At 39.4% G+C, this 24,431-nt stretch overlaps 1 long non-coding RNA gene across 1 annotated transcript; it reads right to left on the bottom strand.

Annotated features, from left to right (window-relative positions):
- Positions 1 to 9,601: 9,601 nt before the first annotated feature.
- Positions 9,602 to 23,283, bottom strand: LOC116784763. Its single transcript, XR_004356235.1, has 3 exons — positions 23,217 to 23,283; positions 14,748 to 14,814; positions 9,602 to 9,745 (listed from the first exon to the last, which is right to left on the bottom strand). It is a non-coding gene; the product is annotated as an uncharacterized LOC116784763 (long non-coding RNA).
- Between the last annotated feature and the right edge of the window lie 1,148 nt (positions 23,284 to 24,431).

Raw genomic sequence — 24,431 nt, 5'->3', positions numbered from 1 at the left:
CCTGGTCTTTTGTGTGTGAACTCTCAGCCTGTTCTTGGTCACTTTTTTGGTGATTACCAGGCAGATCTGTCCCAAACCTTGGCAGAGAGCAAGCCAAAAATTAAAATATAAAGCAGGCTTTGGTAAAATATCTCAGCCCTGTTCTGGCTCCAGTTAACTGCTATAGACAGAAAAGAGTAATGCTAATTTTCTATGTAATATTGGATGAACCATTAGGTTTTCAAGCCTTTGTGCCTGAAGTTAAGCGTATAAATTATTTTTCAGGTATTTAAATAAAATTGGCTTGGTTTCTGAGAATCTTCTCAGTCATTTGCTTTAGACTTCATTAAAACTTTAGGTGATCGGTGCGCAGCATCTTCCATGTCGATGTTAAACTGATATTTTTTTCCTTTTATATTTTAAATCCCAATTTGGATTAGGGAACTCCATTCTGAATTACGTCCTGAGCTTATTTCTAAACTTGCCAAGAGCAAAATTATTATAAAGCATCCCAGACAGATATCTTGTTCAGGACAGGGACTTAATCCATATAGAAAAACAAGAATTATCCTGCCTATTTTAAAATGGCAATTTCACATGTGTTTCATTTGAAACCAAAGTTTTTCACTTTTTTCTTTTTCTCAGGGTAAAATAAGAGGCACTTCCTTTCCCTAATGGTTCATGTGCCTATCTGGAAAGTGGGCACCAGATGCACAATTTTGCTTTATTCAAGTAAACCAGGATATCCTAGCTGACTTCAGTTATTGAAAGATTGGTAAAATTGGAATTGGTTTTATTACTGGGATGTCGATATCATACTTTAACACATTTTGACTGTTTAATTTGACCACAGAACTCATTGTTAGACTTGAGGAGTTGTCTCAAAATATGTAACATGACGTGATACATTTCTGTGGGAAATGGGTCTTTTCCAAGCACAGCGTTTTATTCAGATTTTTAGGCTCTTGAAACTGGCATTTTATGACCTACTAGTTTAGCTACTTGGGATCACCCACACTCTTTGAAAGATCTGGCTTCAATGGGAATGGGCTCTGCTTGTCAATTTGCCAAACAGACACAGGGAGATCAAGTTCATCCAACTGCTGCAAGGTTGTAATGTGATCCCATTTCTCTGGACATACCACACATAGCAAAGTGGAAGCTCAGTGCCTTATTAGAGTCTCTAAGTGCTGTGATAAGTGAAAAGGATCAAAAAGACAACAGAAATGTAGGACTGGATTAACAGAGCAGCCACAGCTTTACCTGAGATTGAAACCTTATCACTTTAGACCCTGTATGTAGATGTAGTAATAGGTGGTCACTGCCTCCAAAATCATAGAATCAGAGAATCATGGAATGGTTTGGGTTGGAAGGGACCTTGAAGACCATCTCATTCCAGTCCCCCTGCCATGGGCAAGGACACCTTTCACTATCCCAGGTTGCTGCAAGCCCCGTCCAACCTGGCCTTGAACACTTCCAGGGATGGGGCAGCCACAGCTTTTTTGGGCAACCTGTGCCAGGGCCTCACCACTCTCACAGCAAAGAAATTCGTCCTACCATGAAAAGAAACTAATACATGAACACATAATCCCCACAGTAGCTGGTTATTGGAACCACTTGCAAAGAATTCAAGTAAATTCATCAAGTGCAATCTGAAAGGAGGAAATATCTGTGTCTGAAAACTGTGTTTTAACTGACCAAGAAGGGATGGGCTTCATGCAAGAAGTCAAAGGTACGAGGTGTATGATTCATCTTGCATCTTGTTGGAAAGCTGTGCACATAACACCAAATTCCCCCCCAGACTATGGAGGTAATTCCTCTTTTCCTGACATCAGTGTCTGAGATCACTTCCAACAGCACTTCCTTCTCCTAACATTTTGGTGAGCAGTGACAGAGGAAATGGATCCTCCTTCACAATCATCCTTATGGAGGCCATATCTCTTTAAGACCATGGATCTGCTTGGTCCTGACAGTAGTATGTAATTTTTGGTGGGATTTGTGTAGCAGCAAGGGTCACTTTGGCCGTTATGCCTGTCATTGGTTGGAAGATAAACCCTCAGAAATGAATCAGAAACATTTAATTTTATCTTTTTAATGTGGTACTATTTGTTGAGGCTTTTCTTAATCAAGGATGGAATTTTAATGAGATCTGGAAGTTGGAGCAAAAGCTTGGAAACATTGTTATTGCTATTTATATCACTGTTTTGTTAGCAGTACTGGGAGGTATTAATATCATCCTCTGCATTCTTAGAGTGAAATAAATGTTGGGTAACACTGGTCATGACAGAATGAAAACAAAAGAATTAAAAAAAAGGGAAAATTTTCTCCCGCCTCTCTCTTTAATAACAATAAAATCTATAACACGCCCAAAGAATTAGAAATATCATGTTAGAAACAAACATGGGTATAAATTAGTAATAATAACAACCACCAAATCTGCTCTTCAGACAGAAAACAAGGTAATTAACTCTGCTCCTATCCTGATGGTGTCATTTGAATTTATACAATTTCCTTTATTTTCTCCTTTGTTTGTTCTATTTTCCTTTGCCCATGTGCTTTTATCGTTTCTGTTGTTTATTCATGGAGGAGCTGGTTGGAGCTTTCAATCAAAAATAGACAAAAAACAGAATAGAAAAAAAAAAAAACAAAAAAAACCCACAACTGCACCATCCTCCAACTGGCCAACGTGGAGGTTGGAGACCACACGGGGATCAAAGCGATAGAGGACAACAGGGGTTTCATTAAAATGTTCTCCTCACTGCCTGAGGAAAGAGCAGTGAGGACAGAGTGAGAGGGGGAGGGGGGAAGGGAAATCATCTGGCCCAAACAAGTTTAACTAAAAAAAAAATCCAAGCAAACCACCTGTGGTCTCCTTGGAAACTGGCTTGCAACCCCTCCAGCCACCTTTTAATGAAACCCCAGAGCCCCTTTATTAATTTATTAAAGAATCTATTTCTGAAGATTCATAAACCGCGCATAACTCATATTCCAACACATCTCTGCTATGCTAATAGCGCATGCTGCCATGAATAATTAATTCTTTAATTAGTAATAATTAGAGGTTGGTTGTATAGGTCAACCATTGGGCTGACAGCATGCTACTGTCAAAATGTCATTTGAATTAACAGGACTGGGGCCCTTTCTACACTGAATGATTCGTTGTTGGGGGTCGTCGTCCCCTCCCCTCCAAATTTCATTGTTTTAATGGTGAGTGCTTAAGAAGACATGGAACACATAAAAGGAGATATTTAATAGCATTTACGGCACAAAAGAAAAGGCTGAAGACTTTCAGCAGATGCTGATGGTGGTGGATCTTGATCTGGGCAGTGTCTGTTCCCTCTGTGGAAAGAACAAGAGGAGTGGGATGAAAGCAGTTGCACTGGCATCCTACACTGAGCCAAATCATGACTTTTTGGTCAAAATCACTGTTCACTCTCTACATCCCTGCAAGGGATACAATGCAGGTCTAGTTTTTCTACTCGATTGAGGGACCAGAGGAATTTAATCCTTGGAACTGAGACACCAGGATCTACATTCAATCCTTTGGTTGTTTATAGCCTGAGGATTTTGAACCATTTTTCTCCACTTTTCAAGGGAATATAGAAGCTACTGGAATGGACAGGTTTGAAAACTGAGGTGTAGTCCCTGCTCTGCACTATGGGAAACTGTCCCCACCAAAAAAGGTAATAAGTCACCGTAGAAGTTAATCCACTTGATTGGTTAGAAGGGCTTGGGCAAGAAGACAGCTAAGAACAAAGGGAAATTGCGAAAATAAGACATTTGCTGAAAGTATTGATACTGCATCTATTTATTTCACTCCTGGGTACAGCACTCTCTAGACAAGGGCAGTAGCTCAAACCAAGACTGCAAATTTCCCAGAAGAGCTCTTCCCAGAACTCCAGGACCTGAATTGCACCAAAATTTCTCATTTCAGTAACAAAGTGACAGGGCTTATCTGAACTTTGGAACAGGCTCTCCAGGGAAGTGGTGGAGGTGTTCAATAAAAAACTCGATATGGCACTCAGTGCTCTGGCCTAGTTAACCATGTGCTGTTCAGTCAAAGGTTGGACTCAATGATCTTGAAGGTCTTTTCCAACATAAATGATTCTGTGAAATGAATCTGTGAAATGACAGGTTGGCTGGACCTTCAGTCTGAACTAACACAGATGTTATGTCAAAAAGAGCAATTCTATACGAGAAGTCTGATACACTCAACAGGCCTTTGTCTGATTTCTCGTGTCTCTTCTGAGAGAGGCAGCAGTGGGGCTATTTGCCAAACTTGCACCACCCAAGTGAAGTGCTGGGAGAAGGTAAATGGTGCTATGAGTGAGGAGAATCTGTCCTGATTTGAAGGAGGAAAGAGGAGAAAGAAGGTTTTCATCAGGTGACCGCAATGGTAGCACAGGACAGAGAAGGTGTGCATCAGACGTGGTGGGGTACATCACGTGTGGAGAGACCTACACAATCCCGATTTCACTGATTTTAGCTCAGCTCAAATACTCTTCATATCACTGCTGTACCAAACAGACCCACATGTAAAGCTCTGATGGAGCAAGGGATTTGAATCATGTGCTGTATTCATTCCACTTGAAAGCCCCCAGCCTGAATGGGTCGGTGCCATTGCAGTCATCACAGAAATACAAATGCACAGCCTTAATCCTAACAAAAGTGAATGAAAATGAAGTCCTTAACTCACAGTAGAATGGATTGGAGCCCAAGAGCCCACCCTTTTCAATTCCTGCTCTGACTACAAAACACACATTCTTTCTTTCTAGGAACAACCAGCAACCCTTTTATTCCTCTCTTCTCTGCTTACTGACAGAAGACTTAATAAGTGGAGGCTAAGCAAATGCAAAAGGGCTTGAGTATGTTTTCCAGTTAAAAGGATATTAGAAAAAACCTTTTCTGCAAAGAGGAAAGGAAAAAAGGAAAAACATTACAAGATAATAAACCCATAATAATATATGCAGTGGAGTGAAGTGGCAGCTATTTTGCTGCCAGTCAAAAAATTATATTATCAGAAATCCTTTTGTATCATTACATATTGATGTTTTAAAAAAAAAACGAAAGGAAAGTCACTAGAGATTGTAGATAAAAGTTGTTTGCTGTTGACAATGCAACAAGGTCAAGCAGGATTTTACACAAAAGCTCTTTGAAATCTACATCAAAGGTCTGGTTTGTAAAGCAGAACAAGTGTGGTGGTAGTGGTGAACATTGTTGTAATTCTGCTGCTCACAATACAGGGGACAATTTCTGTTCTCCTGAAAAAGTATAAAGGTTGATTAGTGTGTAAATGACTGAAATTAATATGTTAATCAGATTTTCAAAGTCAACAGCTTGTGACTGTGTTGTCAAAATAACCCTAATGGACTCTAATAGCAATAGGAGAGTATTGGCTCCAGTGTAAAAAATGTGACAGAACTCAAACACTTGTCGCAGGAGGAAGCATGGTCTGTACCTTGGTCATTAAACAGAGTTATTAGCCCAAAGTTTTTACTCATAGAATTATAGAATCACAAAGATTGGAAAAGACCTCAAGATCATCAATTCCAATTTCAACCAATTACCCCCATGCCCACTAAACCATATCACAAAGTACCAGTCTACTAATTTTTTCAACACTTCCAGAGTTGGTTACACCTCCCTGGACAGCCTGTTCCAGTGCTTGATGACTCAAGAAGTTTTTCCTAAAATCCAATCTGAACCTCTACTGACACAACTTTAGGACATTTCCCTTGTCCTATTGCTGGTTGTTTGGGAGAAGAGGCCAATCCCCATCTCACCACAATCTCATACTTCTGTCTCCAGTCTCCAGCAGGACCAGTCACACATTGATTATTTATACGCCTGTTTTTCCCCAGAGGGAAAAGCAGAGTGCCCAGGAACTTACAGAAGAAGAGATAAATGGTGTGTTCTTCTCAAACAGTCTATTACTTGTCTCTTGTGGGCTTTTTCCTGGCGGAAGACACAGACGTTTTTTCTCTCTACCCATTCCATAGGTCTTACAGTTCTCCACGACAAAAGTCCACAGCCACACATGGCTCTGTGGAGCTGCCATGAACTCTGTGAACCCACAATCTGTCTCTTCTGTTCCTCCTTCTGTCCACAGAACTTTCTATTTTCTGTTCTCTCACACCAGCTGCACACCATTTCTTCTTGAGATTTTCTACAGTGTCTCTTAATATCTTTGTAAGACAGAATGGTTTTGTTGGTTTTTTTTTTCTTTTCCACTTGTTTTTCAGCCCATTTCTTTCCACAGTTCTCTTGTTTGGAAAACTCGTTTTTCAACTCACTCTTCCAACAAAGAAGCTGTTCTTTGTCTGTTTTCATACTTTTACAGGCACCTGCCCAATCTCTTGCACTCTTCTCCTTTAGTAGTTATCAAAACATCCTGAATTACCCACATATCTGGTCTCTTCCACCATGCCCTGTCTCAACTCATCTTTGTACCCAGTAGCATCTTTCTGCCCAGACCTTCTTAGCTAAGACCAATGGCAAAGGAGGCCATGAAGATGCTCTGAAGGCCGGAGCCCCTCTGCTCTGGAGACAGGCTGGGAGAGCTGAGAGTGTTCAACCTGGAGACAAAGAAGTCTCTGAGGAGATCTTAGAGCACCTTCCAGTACCTGAAGGGGCTCCAAGAGAGCTGAGAGGGACCTGGGACAAGGGCATACAGTGATATGAAATGGGTAAATGTCTTAAGTTAAAGAAAGGTAGATACAGATTGGATATTAGGGAGAAATTCTTCCCTATGAGGATGGTGAGGCCCGGCACAGGTTGTCCAGAGAAGCTGTGGCTGCCCCATCCCTGGAAGTGTCCAAGGCCATGTTGGAAGGGGCTCTGAACAATCTGGTCTAGGAAAGGTTCCCCCTGCCCATGTCAGGTGGGCTGGAATGAGATGGTCTTTGATGTCCCTTCCAATACAAACCAACTTTCTATGATTCTATGACTGTATTAACTTTATAGACAAAGTACTCCCTACCATAAAGTTAATGTCTTTATTTGTAAAAGGTGACTCCATACCCTAAAGTTTCCAGATCTCTCTCGTAGTTTGGGTCAGGGTTGTATCATCAGCTGAAACCAAATAATTTCTTAGTCCTAACTGTAAAGTGTGACATTTTTTTTTCTCAAATTTCTTTGCTTTCAGTGAGATTCTCCTTATTCCTTATATCTGTTGTGATGAAGCTCTGCTTATGAACTCCTCTAATCAAAAGTGCTTGTTCATTGTCTTTTAGATCCAAGTCAGCCTGTTCCTCTGTCAGGACTGTTTCTTAGCTGTGCTCAAGCAGTTTCTACCACGCGGCACCTTCCAGCTCATTTGACCCTTCACAGGTTGTTTAATATACAATATCACAATTCTAACGCACTAATTTTCAGATTGAAGATTTATTTGATCAGTTTTTTCTTTTTTGGTCATTATTCCTGCAGATAAACTTCCATCAGGTCTAACACAACACAAATAATGCAGCCCATTGGAGTGGGATCACTTGAAAGGATTTGTGTTCATGCAGAGATCTCCATGCTGTAGGTCCTTCTATCAATATCAACCCTATATAGAATCATGGAACGATTTGGGTTGAAAGGAACCTTAAAGTTCATCCAGTTCCAACCCCCTACCATGGGCAGGGACACCTTCCACTTGCTCCAAACCTCGTCCAACCTGACCTTGATTGAATGTTTCAGATGAACTGGAGTAGCCTCTTTAAGTTACCTTGAGTCAGCAGAATGCCAGGTTTGTCTTCAGTTTTCAGTGTGAGAGATGATAAAACTAAGAATACAAACCAACTCTTAGGGTTTTAGTCCCAGATAATGCTGTAAAGAGTATGTCTGGCCAAAACTCTCATGGAAATGCTAGTTTGTCTTCAAATCCCAGGTGGTGACTTGACTTCCTTTGATTTAACATGAGAATATCAGAAAAAAATCTGCTTTTGACTCTCGTTAACATCCTGTCCATGAATGTAAAGGTCCAAAAACTAAAACGATCCCAGTTTGGGGGTAGAAACTGGAATCTTATTGAACACGTGAAACGCTATTTAAGGGTCTCGGGGGCAGAGGGTCGGGTTATGCCAACTAGGGGACAACCCAATTGATTAGCATTTCCAGTAAGAAGGATTACATGGGGGAAAAATGGTTAACATTTTCAACATCCCGGATTACATGTGTGGGGAAGAGGATTAATATTTCCAGCAACCTGGATTACACTGAGGGGAGGATGGTTAACATTTCCCAAACAAGGATTACAAGGGAGGGGAGAAAACAAAGGGTTTCTGCATGGACTGACAGCACCATCACAAAGTCTTTCCATATCCTGCTGCATGAGATAGGACAATATACATGTTTGGGTATCAGTGGTCTTGTCTGGTCCTTAGATGATGGAATTTCCCTCAGCCGTGTCGCCCACGGCCTGCTACATAATTCTAGCAGTTCCTTTCCTGCCGATATCCGAATTTCAGATTGCTACACGTGGATAGCAGAAGGTCCAGAGCACTGGGTCCTAGATTATTTTGGGGTTTTATGCTATTTTCTTTCCTTTTTCTTTTTTTTTTTTCTTGTATATTGTTCTTTCTCTTCTTTTTACTTTTTTTTTTTTACTTTTTCTTTCTCCTTTCTTCTTTCTCCGCCGGTCCTTTCTCCTTTCTTCTTTCTCCGCCGGTCCTTTCTCCTTTCTTCTTTCTTCTTTCTTCTTTTTCTCTTCTTCTTTCTTCTTTCTTCTTTCTTCTTTTTCTTTCTTTCTTTCTTTCTTTCTTCTTTCTTTTCTTTCTTCTTTTTCTTCTTCTTTCTTCTTTCTTCTTTCTTCTTTCTTCTTTCTTCTTTTTTTTTTTTTTTTTTTTTTTTTTTTTTTTTTTTCTTCTTCTTTCTTCTTCTCGTTCGTTTTCCAATAGAAGGTTGCAATTCTTTAGGTATTTTATAAAATCCTCATCCACAGATCAGGAACCTAGAATCCAAATTCTCAGTTCCTGTATGAATTCCAAAATTATTTTGCTTTTGTGCTTATATAACGGACCTTCATCCTGGGCATAGGATGTGTCCTGGTTAGTGTGGTATCCCTTTGGCCTTGGTAATTTTCATTTCTGGTTTATCAGAGTTTTATAGATGCACAGGCTGATTAAACATAAAACTGTGCCCTGAGGTACCTTTTTTTTTTTTTTAGCTCAGAGACACAATAACCTTGCAGTGCTTCTCTGTACCTTCTGTGGATTCCTCTCATGGCTCCCACCTCCAGGGACCAAAGCAGACAACTCAGCCACCACTGGGACATTACTGAACATCTCAGCTTTTTAGGACATTTGGGCATTCCTTCCAAGCTTTAAATGAGAAAGACACGCCAGGAACTTAACAAAGGGTTTCTTTACATTTCTCTCTTGAACAGATATTCTTAAATGTTCTCTGTGACTGGCAACTGTGTGCAAAAAGTCTGCACTGTGATTGAGCCACCATTATGTCATCCCCACTTCCCATTTTCCCAAAATGCAGAACAAAAGTGCAGGACAACTGTGAGGAGGTTTAAAAATCTCTGTATCCGGCCATGCCAAGGATTCCCAGGTTGGGAAACACAGAAAAGTAGAAATGTCTCAAAAAAGGGAACAATTTAATGCATTTACATTTTTATTTAAAAAGTCATTTCCTTGAAAGCGAAATGCTCATTGGGTTTGATGGTCATTTAATGGCCATTGTCCCACTCTGAGTATTGGCAGGGGCACAACAATGATCTCTCTGCTCTGGATTTGGGTTCCAGATGGAATGGGTGAAGTCAAAACTCATCTTCCTGCTGAAAAGTGAAGAAGAAATCAGTTTGAAGAGTACATCTGTACGTGTTAGATATTTTTTTCCCTCTGAAATCACTAGGTTTTTATTCCGTAAAGTATGTAGATGACATGTAAATGTTATGTAAATTGGGTCCATAGTCCATTAAAGCGCAATATTATAATCATTAATACCCTATAGGCATGGACAGATCAACCAACCAAGTTTTATTTGATCTTTGTCAGAGGCAGTGAGCCCTTTTATGCAATATTTTGTGTACATGCCTTTATTGTGAAGATCATCATTTCAAAATGTGCCGTTTGGGATAAATAGATGTTTGTTGATGACATTTCTGCAGTGAAGTTCAGCAAGCACATTAGTACCAAAAAGACATTTTATAGATTGACCAAAATGAAGGAATTCCTCCTTCTACTGAGAGTTTCCATCTGAAGTGATCAGTAGAGTTGAACATCCTCCAATTGCATACAACACTTAGCCTTCAACACCTACCACTTTCACTACCCAAATTAAAAAAAAACAAGTGTATACAAAAAAAAAAAAAAAAAGACTGAGGGCTGTTTGGCCCTTGCCTAGGAAAAATATATTCCTTACTAATTGGCACAACACTTAATAAATATTACTGGTTTACACAGCCTCCCGTTTACTTACTGAAACGGTAGATGAGGGGTTAATGGGTTAATTGGGGAAAGGAAATGAATCTTCAAATGTATCAAAATCTGATTAAGTGATTTAGCCTAATTAATAATTTACATGTCAACATTTTTCTAGTTACTACATGCACTTTGGAGGACAAAGGTAAAAATAATAAAAACAAACAAAAGGGTAAATTCACAGTAAATTGAAAGCAGCAACTGAAAGGAATGTGGAGCTCTGTATATTGCAACTTCTTTCTTGGGGTTTTGCGGTTGTTCTTGTAATATTCAGTGGCATGTAAGGTGGTAAATCATAGGATCACAAAATGGTTTGAGTTGGAAGGGATTTTGAAGATCATCTGGTTCCAACCCCTTGCCATGGGCAGGGACACCTTCCACTATCCCAGGTTGCTCCCAGCTCCATCCAATGTAGTCTTAAACATTTCCAGGGATGGGTCAGCTCGTAACCTTGTCTTGGATGCTTGTTCGAAGGTGGTGAGCAACTGGATCTCCACCAGTAGGAGCCATGCCAAATACTGAGCAGAACATAAAATACTCATACAACCAATTCTGGAATATTAATATTGTCTTAATATTATTAAGATCCAAGTTCATAATATTAAAGATATCCAGGCTCATGGTCAGAGAATTGTCAAGCCGAATTCTAGGTATATATGACAATTATATGCAAACTAGAAATCAGACACAGTAGTCTGGGGTGTCAGGAAAAAGTGTCATAGTTTAAATTAGAAAGGCACTACTAATCAACCCATGCAAACCTGATCTTGAACACAAATAGACTCATCTCTCCATAGCCACGCTGAAATTTTACTGTATTTTGTATTATGCACTGCATGATACTATACATCCATAAAATTTACATATATTCATGCAAGTAGATCCATATCTTTAATTCTCCTTTAAAAATAATTAACCTTTAATTATGTAACAACATTTCTGAGTTATATGTGAAATCTTTAATGCTTGGTTTTCAGATTTCAGAGAAAACAGAGAAGGTGGAGAATTCCTGGAGAATTTAAGGATTTACAACTGATCCTGAAGCTTCTGTTAGATATAATATCATCTTTTTCAGACAAATTTTTAATTTAAAGAATTTGTTCCTCTATTGAACACAATTGGTTTATTCCATCCTGAGATAGCCGTGTCTTATAGTGGAAATAGCAACTCCTTCATATATCCTGAAACAATAGGATGGGATATGTAAACACAAAAATATAGAGAATTGAGTATTAAGAGTTAAAAGTTTGGAGACTTAAGTTGTTTCAGAAGGGAAAAAAAGTTAATTTGCACTGAGAGATAAGAAATTCTTTGTCTTAAAATCTTCCTGTTTTGAGGGCTTCTATCATGTTTGCTGTGAAGCATCTTCTTGGTTAAAGGATTATCAGGCATTTTGTTCCTTTGAATGATGGGAGGACAGAAGATGCATTTCACTATCCTTAAACCATCCCTGACACCACCAGATGAATGTCAGGTCTAGTCAAGAGAAACAGGAATGATAGGCATTCCTCTGCCTCCTTGAACAACTTACTCTATTGGAAATGACATTTACCCCTCATGAATGGGTCCTGCACAAAGGCTTTTGTACCACAGATGTGACACAAACTTCTTTGGAACTCTCCAGAAGGGCATTTCTCACGTGCACGAGAACGGGTTTCACCTTGCAAAAAACCTCCCGTCATTTTGGTTTAGCAGAGAAACTGAAGTGCTTCACTTAAAGAATATGTACTATAGCGATAATAAATTCCCCAAGTGAGAAAAGTATCTGTACACATCTATAATTTCCAGATTGTGTCTTGTCCCACCATATGACAGGATTGAATTAGGAGGTGCCTAAGCTGGTTTTATAAAGATTTTCTTGTTAGAATAATAGACCTGAATTTTGTGGTAGTAATGGAAAAAAAATTAAAATAATTACAGTCCTGGATTTGCAGGACATTTGTAACAATAGATAATGAATTTATTACTTGTTTTCCTATTTAGTTCATCTTTGCCTGCCTGCCTGCTTCTTGTCTCTGTCTGTCTGTCTATCTGTTTATTAATCTTCAAAAACAATTGTGAAGTGCAACTGAAAACACGAAGCTCTCATTCTGGGCTTTATGTACCCAAAGAAGAATCAAAGTGTTAGTTTAATACTGACATTCCTCTGGCACACAATTTATAAAACTTTTCTTCCTTTCCTATAGACTTTGACTATGTGCCCTTGTCAGGACATGTGAGGTCACTGATGTTGTCAAAGATGATCTTTGTCAGTTATTGAAATGAGAACTAATTTGACCTAATCTAAGCTGACAGACAAAATGGTTCATTGGTAAAACAAGCCAGTTCCAGAAACTGGTGCTAAAGAAGAGTACACGAGCAAAAAATGTGGGTTTACTCTCTTGTTTCAGGTTTTGAAAACTGGGCTTTAAATAGGCTTTAGTATAATGCATCTAGCCAGAGCTATTAGTGAGAAGAATGTGTCATATCATAGTTCTTATACTGTATTTACACTTTACATATAGTTTCTTGTAGCTTGTTCTTTTGTAATTTTACACAGTTAATTTCATTGCAACAAAATTAGCATTATGGTTAGTGATATCAATGTAGAGTCCAGAAGATACTGACACCGTGACCAGGAAATTGCTCTGAAAAATCTATATCCCAGCAAATTTTATCCTACTGGAATAGAAAATAACTGCTGTGTGGATCACATAAACCAGGAATCCTTGATCCCTACTGTGTCAGAAAATAAAAAAAGTTGATTTTCTTAAAAGGGATAAGTCTGATTGGCTTTTCTTCAGGTGCTAAACTTTGCTGAGCAGAGCTCTGCGCTCTCTGCACCCAGTCCCAGCTATCCTGCCTCTGTGAGTAAACTAGAGATGAACTTTAGTACTTGTGGGATTAAGGCCAAGGATGACAGGCAGTGTAAGGATTAATGGGAGTCTGCATGCCATTAAAATTAATCACTTAAAATTAAAGATCCTCTATCTTCTGCTGCCCCTTGATTGCTGTTGATATGACAGTGTCATAACTGATCTATCCAGCTCGTGTTTATCTCTTCATAGATAAATTGAGATATTCCATTTCTGCACAGTCCCAGCATGATCTGAACCCAGTAGTTTTCACATACAAGTGCACATTCCTTCTGTAGGGCTCTGATTTATAACAAGGAAAGGAAAAAGGCAAAGGTAAAATAATATTAAACATTAGCCCCTAATATTTAGGAAGTGGCTGCCTTTCCCAAGGATCCTGTAAAGCTTTATGAACATGACATCTCTTAAGCATTCCCTTCACCCATCAGTGAAACACAGTCACCTAAGGCTGCTCAGTCTGCTCTGAACATTTTCCCTTTAAAGAGCTTTGAATGGAAATTGGCTCTTTGTTCAAAGTGAGAATGTTTATGGAAAATATTCATCTCATTGAATAATAAAAAAAAATGTTTTCTGCTGTCAAAACAAGCTTGTTTTGTTGTTTTTGCTTTACTTCGGTTTGTTTTCTGTCTCAAGACAGACAACTCTCAGGAACACAGTTAGAGGTAAAAATGCTTGAGGAAAATTTTTGCAGGGAAAAAAATGGCAAATTTTAGTTAATTGTTGAAACCTTGGTGTTAATTACTGATACCAAGCTGTGACACCTTGATCTGATAGATAAACTATGATGCACGGTGCAAAGGGAGAATTTAAGGACCTTATCACTGAGTACTTCATATTTCCTAGTCATGTTGGGCAAGTCACAGAACCTTAAAATAATAAGGTTTTAATTCAGCAATATATAATCTAGCAGTAATAATAATTTAACAATTCAATAATAAAAATAATTCAATCATTGAAAAGTGTGAAAAGTGGGAGAATTATGCAAAGGTCAAGCATCAAATAGGTTACTTAGGGCTGGCAGTTGCTGGCACAAAGGAAAATGTCTAAGAAAAATATAGAGAGATAATAAAAAGGTGCTCTTTACATAAGAGCTGACCAAACCTGAACTCTTTTACTTAAATAAACAAACAAAAAATTTCACTTCTGATCAATTGCATTGATTTAAAAACTGTAAAAATAAATTATATATTATTTAAATTGAAGATTCTTCTAAGTTAGAAAAAAATTAAGGCAATATATTTTCAGTTTATAGATTTTCCTCACAACTGCACACCATTCCCAAAAAATAAAATATGAAATATTTCATATTCACTGATAATAGTAAGGTCTTTCTAAGAAAAATTTCCTTTCAGATCAAATTCTGAAAATCCTGAGAATTATTCTATCATATATATCTATACATATAGATAGATAGATAAAATAATATATATAATACATTATATGCTTTATATGGAGAAATCGTCCTAAGACTGTTTGATGTGTGAATATAAAAATTGCTTACCTTCCTCAGAACCTAAAGTAATACTGGGGATTCTTTGAAGTCCTGTTGTTTTTTCTGGCACCTTGGCCTAAATCAGAAAAGTTGGTGAAGTAGCTTTAAATGCTAAAAACCAACTGACTTGTTTCCCTGGAACAGAAACAGTTTCTGGGTGTTCCTGTGTATCAACAGAAGACAATTCTCTGTTTTAATGTTTTAGTGACTGTCATAATAAAGGCAAGGGGATGCCTTCTGATATTGGCAAACAGAGATTAAGGCAAATAAAAAAGCCATATCAACGTGTTTCCCTTTTTTTCATTCAACACACAGTGTAAAAATCTGTTTTCCCAATGTGCCTACGTGTCTGAATTTGTATGTATGTATTTACAGCTTTATGTGACATGGATTCTTCTCCAGGCAGGCTCCTGTATTATGCATCAGATCCATTCTCTGGACTGTTTTATGGTGTGTAATTTCCCCTTACAGTACAACAAGTCAGATTGCAGCAGTGATATATTTAATAAAAAATTAGATACACTTCCACTGACTCGCTTTTCTTTCTTTCCCCCTCATCTGTGATGCTGACCATGTCAAGTTAGTGTTAAAATAAAATGACTCAAATCACTGCTGAGTAAGAAAGATGCTCTGAATGCTATGGGTTCATGAAGAATGAAGATGTTTTGCAAAGTGCTAATGCCTGGCACACTCCTGAGTTATGGGTCACCGAAGAGGTAGAACACTTACCCCAGGGACACAAGCTATCCCTCACCTAATATATTTTCCAAAAGTACAATGTGCTCATAATTTCTGGATGTCTGTAAACTCGGAGTTATTACTACTGCTATAGTTTGGTTCAGGATTTCTGTCCAAACTCATGTTGCTGTAAAATCTCTCTCTCTGTTTCCCCTTGCAATTAGTGCACAGGTTAAAAGGTCAGTCAAACAAATAAGGCAGTAAAATACAAACCCCCTTCAACCCTATAAAACCAGTCACTTTTCTTCGGGGGAAGAGTGAAAATGGACATCTTCTGTCATGGTCTGAAGATCAAAACCCTTGGTATATTGGAGATCCAAGCTTGGGAGTGCAGGTGTTGAAAGCAGTTGTCTCACATATGCTGAGAGGTGTTGCCAGCATCTTCTACCCACCACCTCCACCTTTTTTCCATTGTAGTTCCAGTCTCAATTCATTGTGCAGTAAATCAGTCTTCAAATTCACATATACCCAAATCCATGTGTAAAACTAATGGGCAATCTCAAACTGGTTGTGATTCTCCTGTCAGAAAGTCCTGTCTTCTCTCTCAGTATTAATCAGTGTTATTAATTCACCAAACTCTTTAATAAACTTCTGTGATGGGGCAAATGCCTCACATGCTTTTCTGTTCTAATACAAAGAGTGGATACCCACCAGAATTAGTCTGGGTAAAGAACCACATGAGACATAAGGACTGGACCTGATCCAAACCAACCAGGTAGCTGGACTTGTGTTGATGGCTGGTTGGACTATATGATATCCAGAAGTTAGTTCCAATCTAAACTATCTTATGAATTTATGATTGATATTCTATGCCTTACTTCAAGCTGACAGAACAAATTTCTGTTCTAATATGTATTTTGTGTGTGTGTGTGTGTGTGTGTTCAAAAGAGGCAAAACAGACACTTTCAGGTAAGAAGTTATTACAAAAAAGCTCTGAGGCAGGAACTGAAGAACTGCTAGAGAAAAGACTGAGAAAGTCCCAAAGGACACGAGAGCAGAGACCATGAAAGGCTCACTAAAGCTAAGAAAGTAGCAGGGGCACAGAGCTGAAAGAATCTTGATGTCTTTTCTAGGCTGGAGGATTCAGACCTGTCTTATAGAACATGACAACCTGCTCTTCAGTATATTCTAACAATAGGCACAGCCTATGAGATTGGGACTCACATGAGCTGGGAATTATGTGCAGTGATGCTTTACAGACATGAATGGGTCATGATATGACAGTGAATATACAGCTGCACCTACACTAGGAAGTAAAAAAGTGCTAGTATATGAACATGGGAAAAGGATCTTGGTCATTCCTGTTGTTAAAATGGTAGTTCACTGCCTTTTCTACTTTTGGCTCATGTGATTGACCTTCTTCTAAACCATTCCTGGACACCATTTGGGAATTAACACAAGGAAGAGACTTTTTTTTTTTTTTTTTTTACAGTGGGTACATTTTCTTTTGGAGGTTAAAAGAAACTAATAATTTATGTGGCTAGGAGATAGAAATGTATTCAAAGAACTGGTCCTGGCACTGGTTAACTTATAGTTAACTTGTCATTAAAGTACCCAACCACTTCATTGACTCTCAGAGAGGAACATGGACTGAGATACAGGAGTGGAGAGAGATCTGTTTTCAATGTCTGTGGTTTTCCCTCTTTCATCTTTTAGAAAGTGCTTTATGGAATAGCAAAAAGACACAACTGTGCTTAGACATGATTCATATTTTACCTCCTTTAGAGCTACTACCTGGATCATTGGTAACTCCCAATACCATCCACAGTGGTTGACATTCAGGTAGAAAAGGCAAAGGAAGTAAAGTTAAGCAACCAGACCAAGAAATTCAAGAAGATGATGCCCCTTCTGATCTTCAGTTCTTTATCTAGAAGCATGAAGTCTCCCATATTCCTATCCTATAGATACCAGGAGTTGTTTTAGGGCATCCAGACCATATGGATGTTGTATGTGTTGACCATACAGAAGGACCACAATTCCTCATTATATGTAATATTTCCATTTCAAAAAGTGAGATGAATGAATCTCACCCCCTCTGGACTTGATGAATGGGGTATATCATAACCATTCATAGCTGCCAGTAGAGCTAAAACTGTTTAGGGGAATCTTTCAGGACAGAGGAATGTGCACTTCATCAGAATCTGGAAGTTGAAATCTATAATACATGTGGGACAATGAAATCAGGTCATTTAAATTACTCTACTTATCTTTTATCAAGCTGTTCGGGTTGGTCTGCAGTGGGCTGGAATAAAACTGGACACTGAGTTTTGATGGAGTCAGCACTTTTTGAAATAAAATGAGCCAATCCATTTAGAAGGATCAGAAGCAGACAGGTAGTCAGCCAAGTGGCAGGCTTAATCTGGAGTTGAGTCCCATGCCTTCAGGAAAGGAGAGAACTTCAAGAAATCTGTACTGTGTAGTTATACTGTCAGGAGATTTTGCAAAGGTCAAGGAGACTGGCACAGGTATATCTTCATTAAGGGCTGGCTTTAAGGAGAAAAATATCTGGGATTAAGAGGTCCATAGCAGGGTAAAATGCATTCTTTGTCACACACAGGGTTGTAGCAGAGGTTTCCCATCCATGCAGCTCATGTCTGTAGGAACACTGCTCTGTACTATTTATGTGTGCTGGGCTCTTCCTCCTGCCTGTGGGTGTGGGACAAAGTCCCAGCTGGAATCCATGGTGACATTCCCTCCTCCATCCAGTGTGGCCACATCTGTGTTGTTCCCTGGGAACCAGTGGGACAGGTGTTTTTTCCAAAATGATGCTGGCATTTCAGCATTGCTCCTTACCTCCACCTCCTCTTGCTCTCACAGACACTGTGCCAACACTCTCAGACCACCTCTTAGCGGGATTTTCCTTTTCCCATGAAAGGAAAAAGGTGCAGTGCAGAGCTCATGCCTGGCAGGACCTTGCAGCTGAAAACCCTCCCTTTGAAACACTGAAAACGGAGTATGAGTCTCATCAAAAAAATGAAATGCTCTTCAGATCCAGCAATTTGTGACAATATCAGAGCAGGGCTGTTGTCAGCTGCCTGTTATTCTGTTTCACAGTGGAGCTTCCCCAGGTGCATCCCCCCCAGCTAAGGTGTGGGACCCTGCTGAATACCAGATCCCTTTGTTGCACATTATCGTGTTAGCTGAGCTGTCACGAAGGTTGCCAGTGTGGATGTAGAACACAGGGATTAATCCAATTAAACCTCCACTGACTTTTCCACATTCCTCATGTTGCAGCCCATATCTCTTCACAGGTAGGTGTTAGAGCATGGGTAAGGTTAATCAAATGGTGTTTGTGGAATGGAAACCCATCAGAAACCCTGACATAATGAGAGGGAGAGAGGGAGGGAGTGATTAGCTGCTAAGCTTTAAACCCACCATAGATGTGATCCTTAACCTCTGGTGTCAGTTTTAATTGTAAGGATGGACTTTAAAAAAACCAAAACATAAAGTGTTGCACTCCCTGACCTGGAGTTTACGAATAACACAGGCTTAGATTTTTTCCAGCATCTGAAGAAGAGACCCCTAAAGACTTAGTATGGTTTATACAATACAGGCTGACATGAATAACAGTTTCAGAGAGAAAAAAAATATATCTGGGAATTAAAACTAACAAATATGCTGAGATTGAAATTTATGTAGTCACATAATGACACAGATGGTAATTTTACTGATATATATTTTCCCTGGTGTAGAACACACAGTGGCAATCCAGCATGACAGATTGTATCTTAGGCTAAAACTGTGTCAGACACACAGTAATCAGAAGATGCTATCAAATTAATTTGCACTGGGGCAGCCTGAATCTTCTAAGTGTTCTTTGTTCAGCTGCATTGAGTTGTTTTTCAGCTGGGGTTGCCTTCTGTAAAAAAATTCTTGTAGTTTTTCTGTTACTAATGTTTTGGGGTTTTTTTTCACTAGTTTCAACAACAGTCCCCTTAATAATTAACCATTATTGTTATTGTTATATAACACATAATAATACTGAGTATTATTAATACTACTGGTCCCAACCAGTGAATGACTTCAGCCTGATCTGCAACCAGATCTGAGGTCAGATACAGAGATTTCAGTCACCATTGAATGTGCAGAGCTAGATATGAGATTCATTTCTGCTAGTTTAGCCATTTAGGTTAAATTAGACTCTCTAATTAGGCTCCTGCTATTGAAAAGGTAAAAGAAATGTTTCTCCAGAGACTGTTTTACCTTATCACTTTCAGAAATTTATTTTAGGATGGGCAAACAACTCTGTGAGGGTGTTTACCCCATCTCCAAAAGACTAACTTAAATGAAATATGTAACATTTCAATTGCTAAAGTAAGAGAAGAATAATCTCTTCTGTGGTGGCAATGGTGGACACTTTTCTCACACTAGTTGTACTTGTATCTGGATTTTATAGACGTTGAAATTGGTATCAACAGTTGTCATTCTGCAAAAATTTTTATGTAGGTTTTAATTCATGTGGTGTGAATGATCTTCCCAAAAGTGATTTTTTTTCTCAGTGGGTCTCAAGCAAAGAAAAGACCTGGTTGTTTTTTCCATGAAATCTCAAAATCTTAGGTTCAAGTTCATTACACAGCCTTTCCTTTTCCCTTATTTTAGGGGAAGGATGAGAAAGAACTGATTATAAAAGGAGTTTTTCACTCCATAAGAGCCTTCAAGGCAAACTTTTTTTAAATATCTAAACACTTTCTTTCTGTGGTCTTTGTACCGAGCAAAGGTTCAGAAGATGCCAGAAGATGATTTTTGAACAATTCCAGGGATGGTGACTCCACCACTTCCCTGGTCAGCTACTCCAATGCTTAATCACTCTTTCTTTACCTTCTGCTCCCCATTCCTTACAGCTCTGGTGTGAGCAGGAACTGAAGATGGAGTTTTTCTCTTTCCCAAGCACACAGGCAGCAAACCCCATTAAAGCTCATTAAAGGTACAACAGTCCACCCAGTAGGATCAGACCACCACCTAACAACTGCTTTTCCTTGAGTATCTTTGCTCAGCAAGGAGTACTCCAAGTCCTGCTTTACACAGATGCTACCTGTTATTTCTGCATATTCTTGGCTCTCATTTAATGAGTTGGAGCCATAATGGAGTAATCTATGAACCTGCAGCAATAATAGCGATAATACAGAAAAAACAGTCTTAATTTTTAATGTCCCCACACTTCCTTTGTTCAATGGGGGGTGTTAAAGAAAAGAAATTAAACTGCAAGAGCTAGAGCAGGCTGAAACTATTCCAAAAGGCCAAAGACAAAATGACAGCACAGTAATAATGGCAGTGCAATAATGCACATTTATGTGATGGCTTTCATCTAAAGCTCTCAAAATCCTTAAAAACTTTGTAGGCAAAGTGCTTTTGGGGGTAAGGTACAGGTGAGTTTTCATGGACTTCTAAGTATTTTGGAGGTTGAGTCATGGAATCATAGAATGGTTTGGGTTGAAAGAGAGCATAAAGACCATGTAGTGCCAACCCCCTGCCGTGGGCAGGGACACCTTCCACTACCCCAGGTTGCTCCAACCCCTGTCCAATCTGACCTTGAACAGTTTCCACAAACTCTCTGGAAAAAATTTCTCCTTTACTGCTCAAAGACTGTTGGATGTTGTAAAATCGAAAGACTGATTGAACACACTAACAAAATCAATGTAATTTTAGAAACTAAGAGAGAAGGCCAAAGCCTTTACAGATGAGCATGACTAATTTATAGAGGGATGAGGACTCTGTGATTTGGCAGAAAATGATGCCCAAAATCCCATTTTGTAGAGTTGGATCTACAAGATTTCTGATTGGAAAGAGCAGCAAAATTCTTATCAATGATCGTAATTAACTATCAAATCAATTCACCCACGGATATAGGAGATTCTGTGTTGCTTGAAGTCCTTAAATCAGAAAAATATACAGCTTGAAAGGATACAGGGTAACCCAGAAAAGTTATGGGTCAGACACAAGAATAAAATTATAAGGTCTCTTTTTGGGAAAGAAACAACCAAGATGATTGTAATGGTCCCTTCTGGACTAAAAATCTAAGTATACGTGAATCTATTTATTTATTTATTTTCAAAAGATTAGGAAAGGGGACAAATGGGAACATCAAAGATGCATTTGTTGAATAAGTTAAAAATAAGGCTGTTTTTCCTGCTCTGATATTTTGAATGGACTGATTTAATTCTGCACTTGTATATGAGTGCTATAAGTTAGTAGCAGGATGTAGTAGCATTTGTAATTAATAGTAAAAACAAACGAGCAATAACATTTTTTGCTTCTAATAATTATCTGTTCACTTCTGCTGCTTCTTCTCCTGTGAGCACAACAGTCTCTTAGAACACCTGGATATTTTAATTTGCTGTATTTTAATGCTATTGTCATTCAAATATGACAAACTAAGGGACTCAAACCCTCCATTTCAAATGCTTCCCATTTCCCCATCATTCTCTTGGTGTCCTTTCAGTGGGAGGCAGTTTGCTTAAGGAAAGATTTTAATCCTGGTGCTTTAAATACTTGTGCTGTATATTTACATTTATAAATACAGTTAGAAAATATGTTAAAATTTGTTCATATTTAGGTGTATTTATATGTGAGAGCAGAATTTGAATATATTTCTAAAATGACTAGTTTTTATATCTCTGTATGTGCAACAGAGTCGGAAGACAGATACACAGTCAGATCTTGAACCCTTGAAGCAACCTTGCAATAATGAAGCCTGTTTAAGGGCAAGGCAGTTTAGTTAGGACTTAGAATTTTGCTTGTCTGGCTATAAAAATGCGTGTGATTTTATTGGGCCTGATAGAGATGGTCCAAAGGAAGTTTTATTCTTTATAAAGCCGCCGGTTGATGCAGTGCACGGAACTTCCCAGGGCATCTTTGGGGATGTTCAGTTCTTCTAGTCAAACAGCAGATACAGAAAAGACTAAATTAATCCAAGTACAGAGTGATACCATCCTGGGAATGTTCGAGGCCAGGTTGGATGGGGCTTGAAACAACCTGGGGTAGCAGAAGGTCTCCTCTCTCTGCCCACAGCAGGAGAGTTAGAATGAGATGAACTTTAAGGTCCCTTCCAACCCAAACCATTTTATGATTTTATGATTCTGTGCTCTTTTGTTCCCTAGTCTTGTGTCCACAGACCTGCTCTCTCTTCTTTCACTGAGAAAAGGTGGTGAACAACAGGCATTGGTTGCTAAAATTGATATGTTTCTTGCCTTGAACTAGTTTTCAGTCAGATCACTCAATCCCACATTTGGATTACCTGAGTCAAGGTGGATAGCAGCATGTGACTGGATAGCAGCATGTGACAGAACCATCCAAGCCAGTGTTTGAGGAATATCTACAGTAACAAATCGGTAGAACCATTCCTTAGTTATTCTGAAGCCACATGACAAGACACTGATTGTTCCCGTGTCCTACCACACACAAAACCCAAGAGTTTACTGATGCAAATCCTTCTTTCCTGCTAGCCTTGAACTATCACCAGGCACTGGGTGTGTTGGTTGACTTGGATCAAAACTATGGCAGCTTTGCTAAGTGTATCCATAGAGATGATAAGGGACAAAGACTCGTGCCTGTACTCAACTCATGATGGACTTTTTTAATAGATACAGCCAGACTGGCTCAGGCTGCCATGGAAATGCAATCTCAGATCATGGTGGTGTCCACCAGACTGTAGGCAGCAGTTGGTTCATGTCTAGACAGCTTAAAACGCAAGTTTACATCTGTCTGCACTTGTCTACACAGATGTTAATGACCTTTCCCCACCTGTACGTACTTGAGAGAGATCAAGTCATCCATGGTGGAGCACTGCTGTTCAAGCTCCCCTAGTTCCTGCTGACTTAACTTCCAACACATATTCATTCTTCTAGATGTCATAATCACAGAATATTGGAATGGTTTGGGTTGGAAGGGACCTTAAACACCATCTAGTTACACCCTCTGCCATCAGCAGGGACACCTTCCACTATTCCAGATTGCTCCAAGACCTGTTCGACCTGGACTTGAACAATTCCAGGGATGGGGCAGCCACAGCTTCTCTGGACAACCTGTGCCAGTGGCTCACAATGCTCACAGCAAAGGATTTATTCCTAATATCTAATCTAAACCTACTCTCTTTCAGTTTGAAGCCATTCCCCCTTGTCCCGTCGCTCCATGCCCTTGTAAACAGTCTCTCTCCATCTCTTCTCTAGGCTCCCTTCAGATACTGGAAGGCCACCTCTATAATGACTCATAAAGATGTAAAATGAATCTGTGAAAAGCAGTAGGCACCAATATTGTGAATTGCAGAAGAGGAAAAAAATCTAGCAAAAGAAAACCAAGCAAGCAACGACATGGAAAATCTACCTATAAAAGCAACTGCTCACCCAACACAAGCTGTTTGACTTCAACAAGCTGATGGGAAGGGGATGAGGCTATGGTGTAATTAGGAAAAGTCACATGCTTCCCCACTGATGCCTACTGCATGCACACACACGTGTGTGTGTCTGTGTATAGAGTCAAAGAATCATTAAGGTTGGAAAAGACCTTTAGGAACATCAAGTCCAACCATGGATATGTGCACACCTGCCTGGGCTCTGGCTGTGCCAATTAGCAAATCAGCACCATTGCACTGGAGCAAACACCGGAATCTGACAGTTTTTGAGACTGTTCTGAAGGTCCTTGGCATGCTGGTGATCCAGGCTTGTGCCGCCCCAGACAATTCCCAGGCACAGCTCAGGAGCCAGCACACACCAGGCACTGTCCCCAGTAGGCAAGTTGGACTTGGCTACTTTATTCTGGAGGTGAGGTTGTTTAACACTAAGGAAATGTCTGGGCTGTGCCAGGTGGCCTCAGGGACGGAGAGCTGATCCTGACACTTCCTTAGCCGACTAGCAGGGATGTAGCCAAAATGTCTGGCAGGAGATTTGTCTTGGTCCCACTTCTGCAAGCTTGCCTGGCAGTAAACACACAAGTCCTTTTCTCCTCTGCTGCAGCTCAGCA

This window comes from Chiroxiphia lanceolata, chromosome 3, assembly GCF_009829145.1.
Source record: "Chiroxiphia lanceolata isolate bChiLan1 chromosome 3, bChiLan1.pri, whole genome shotgun sequence".
Lineage (NCBI taxonomy): Eukaryota > Metazoa > Chordata > Aves > Passeriformes > Pipridae > Chiroxiphia > Chiroxiphia lanceolata.
This window is presented reverse-complemented; position numbering and strand designations above follow the sequence as displayed.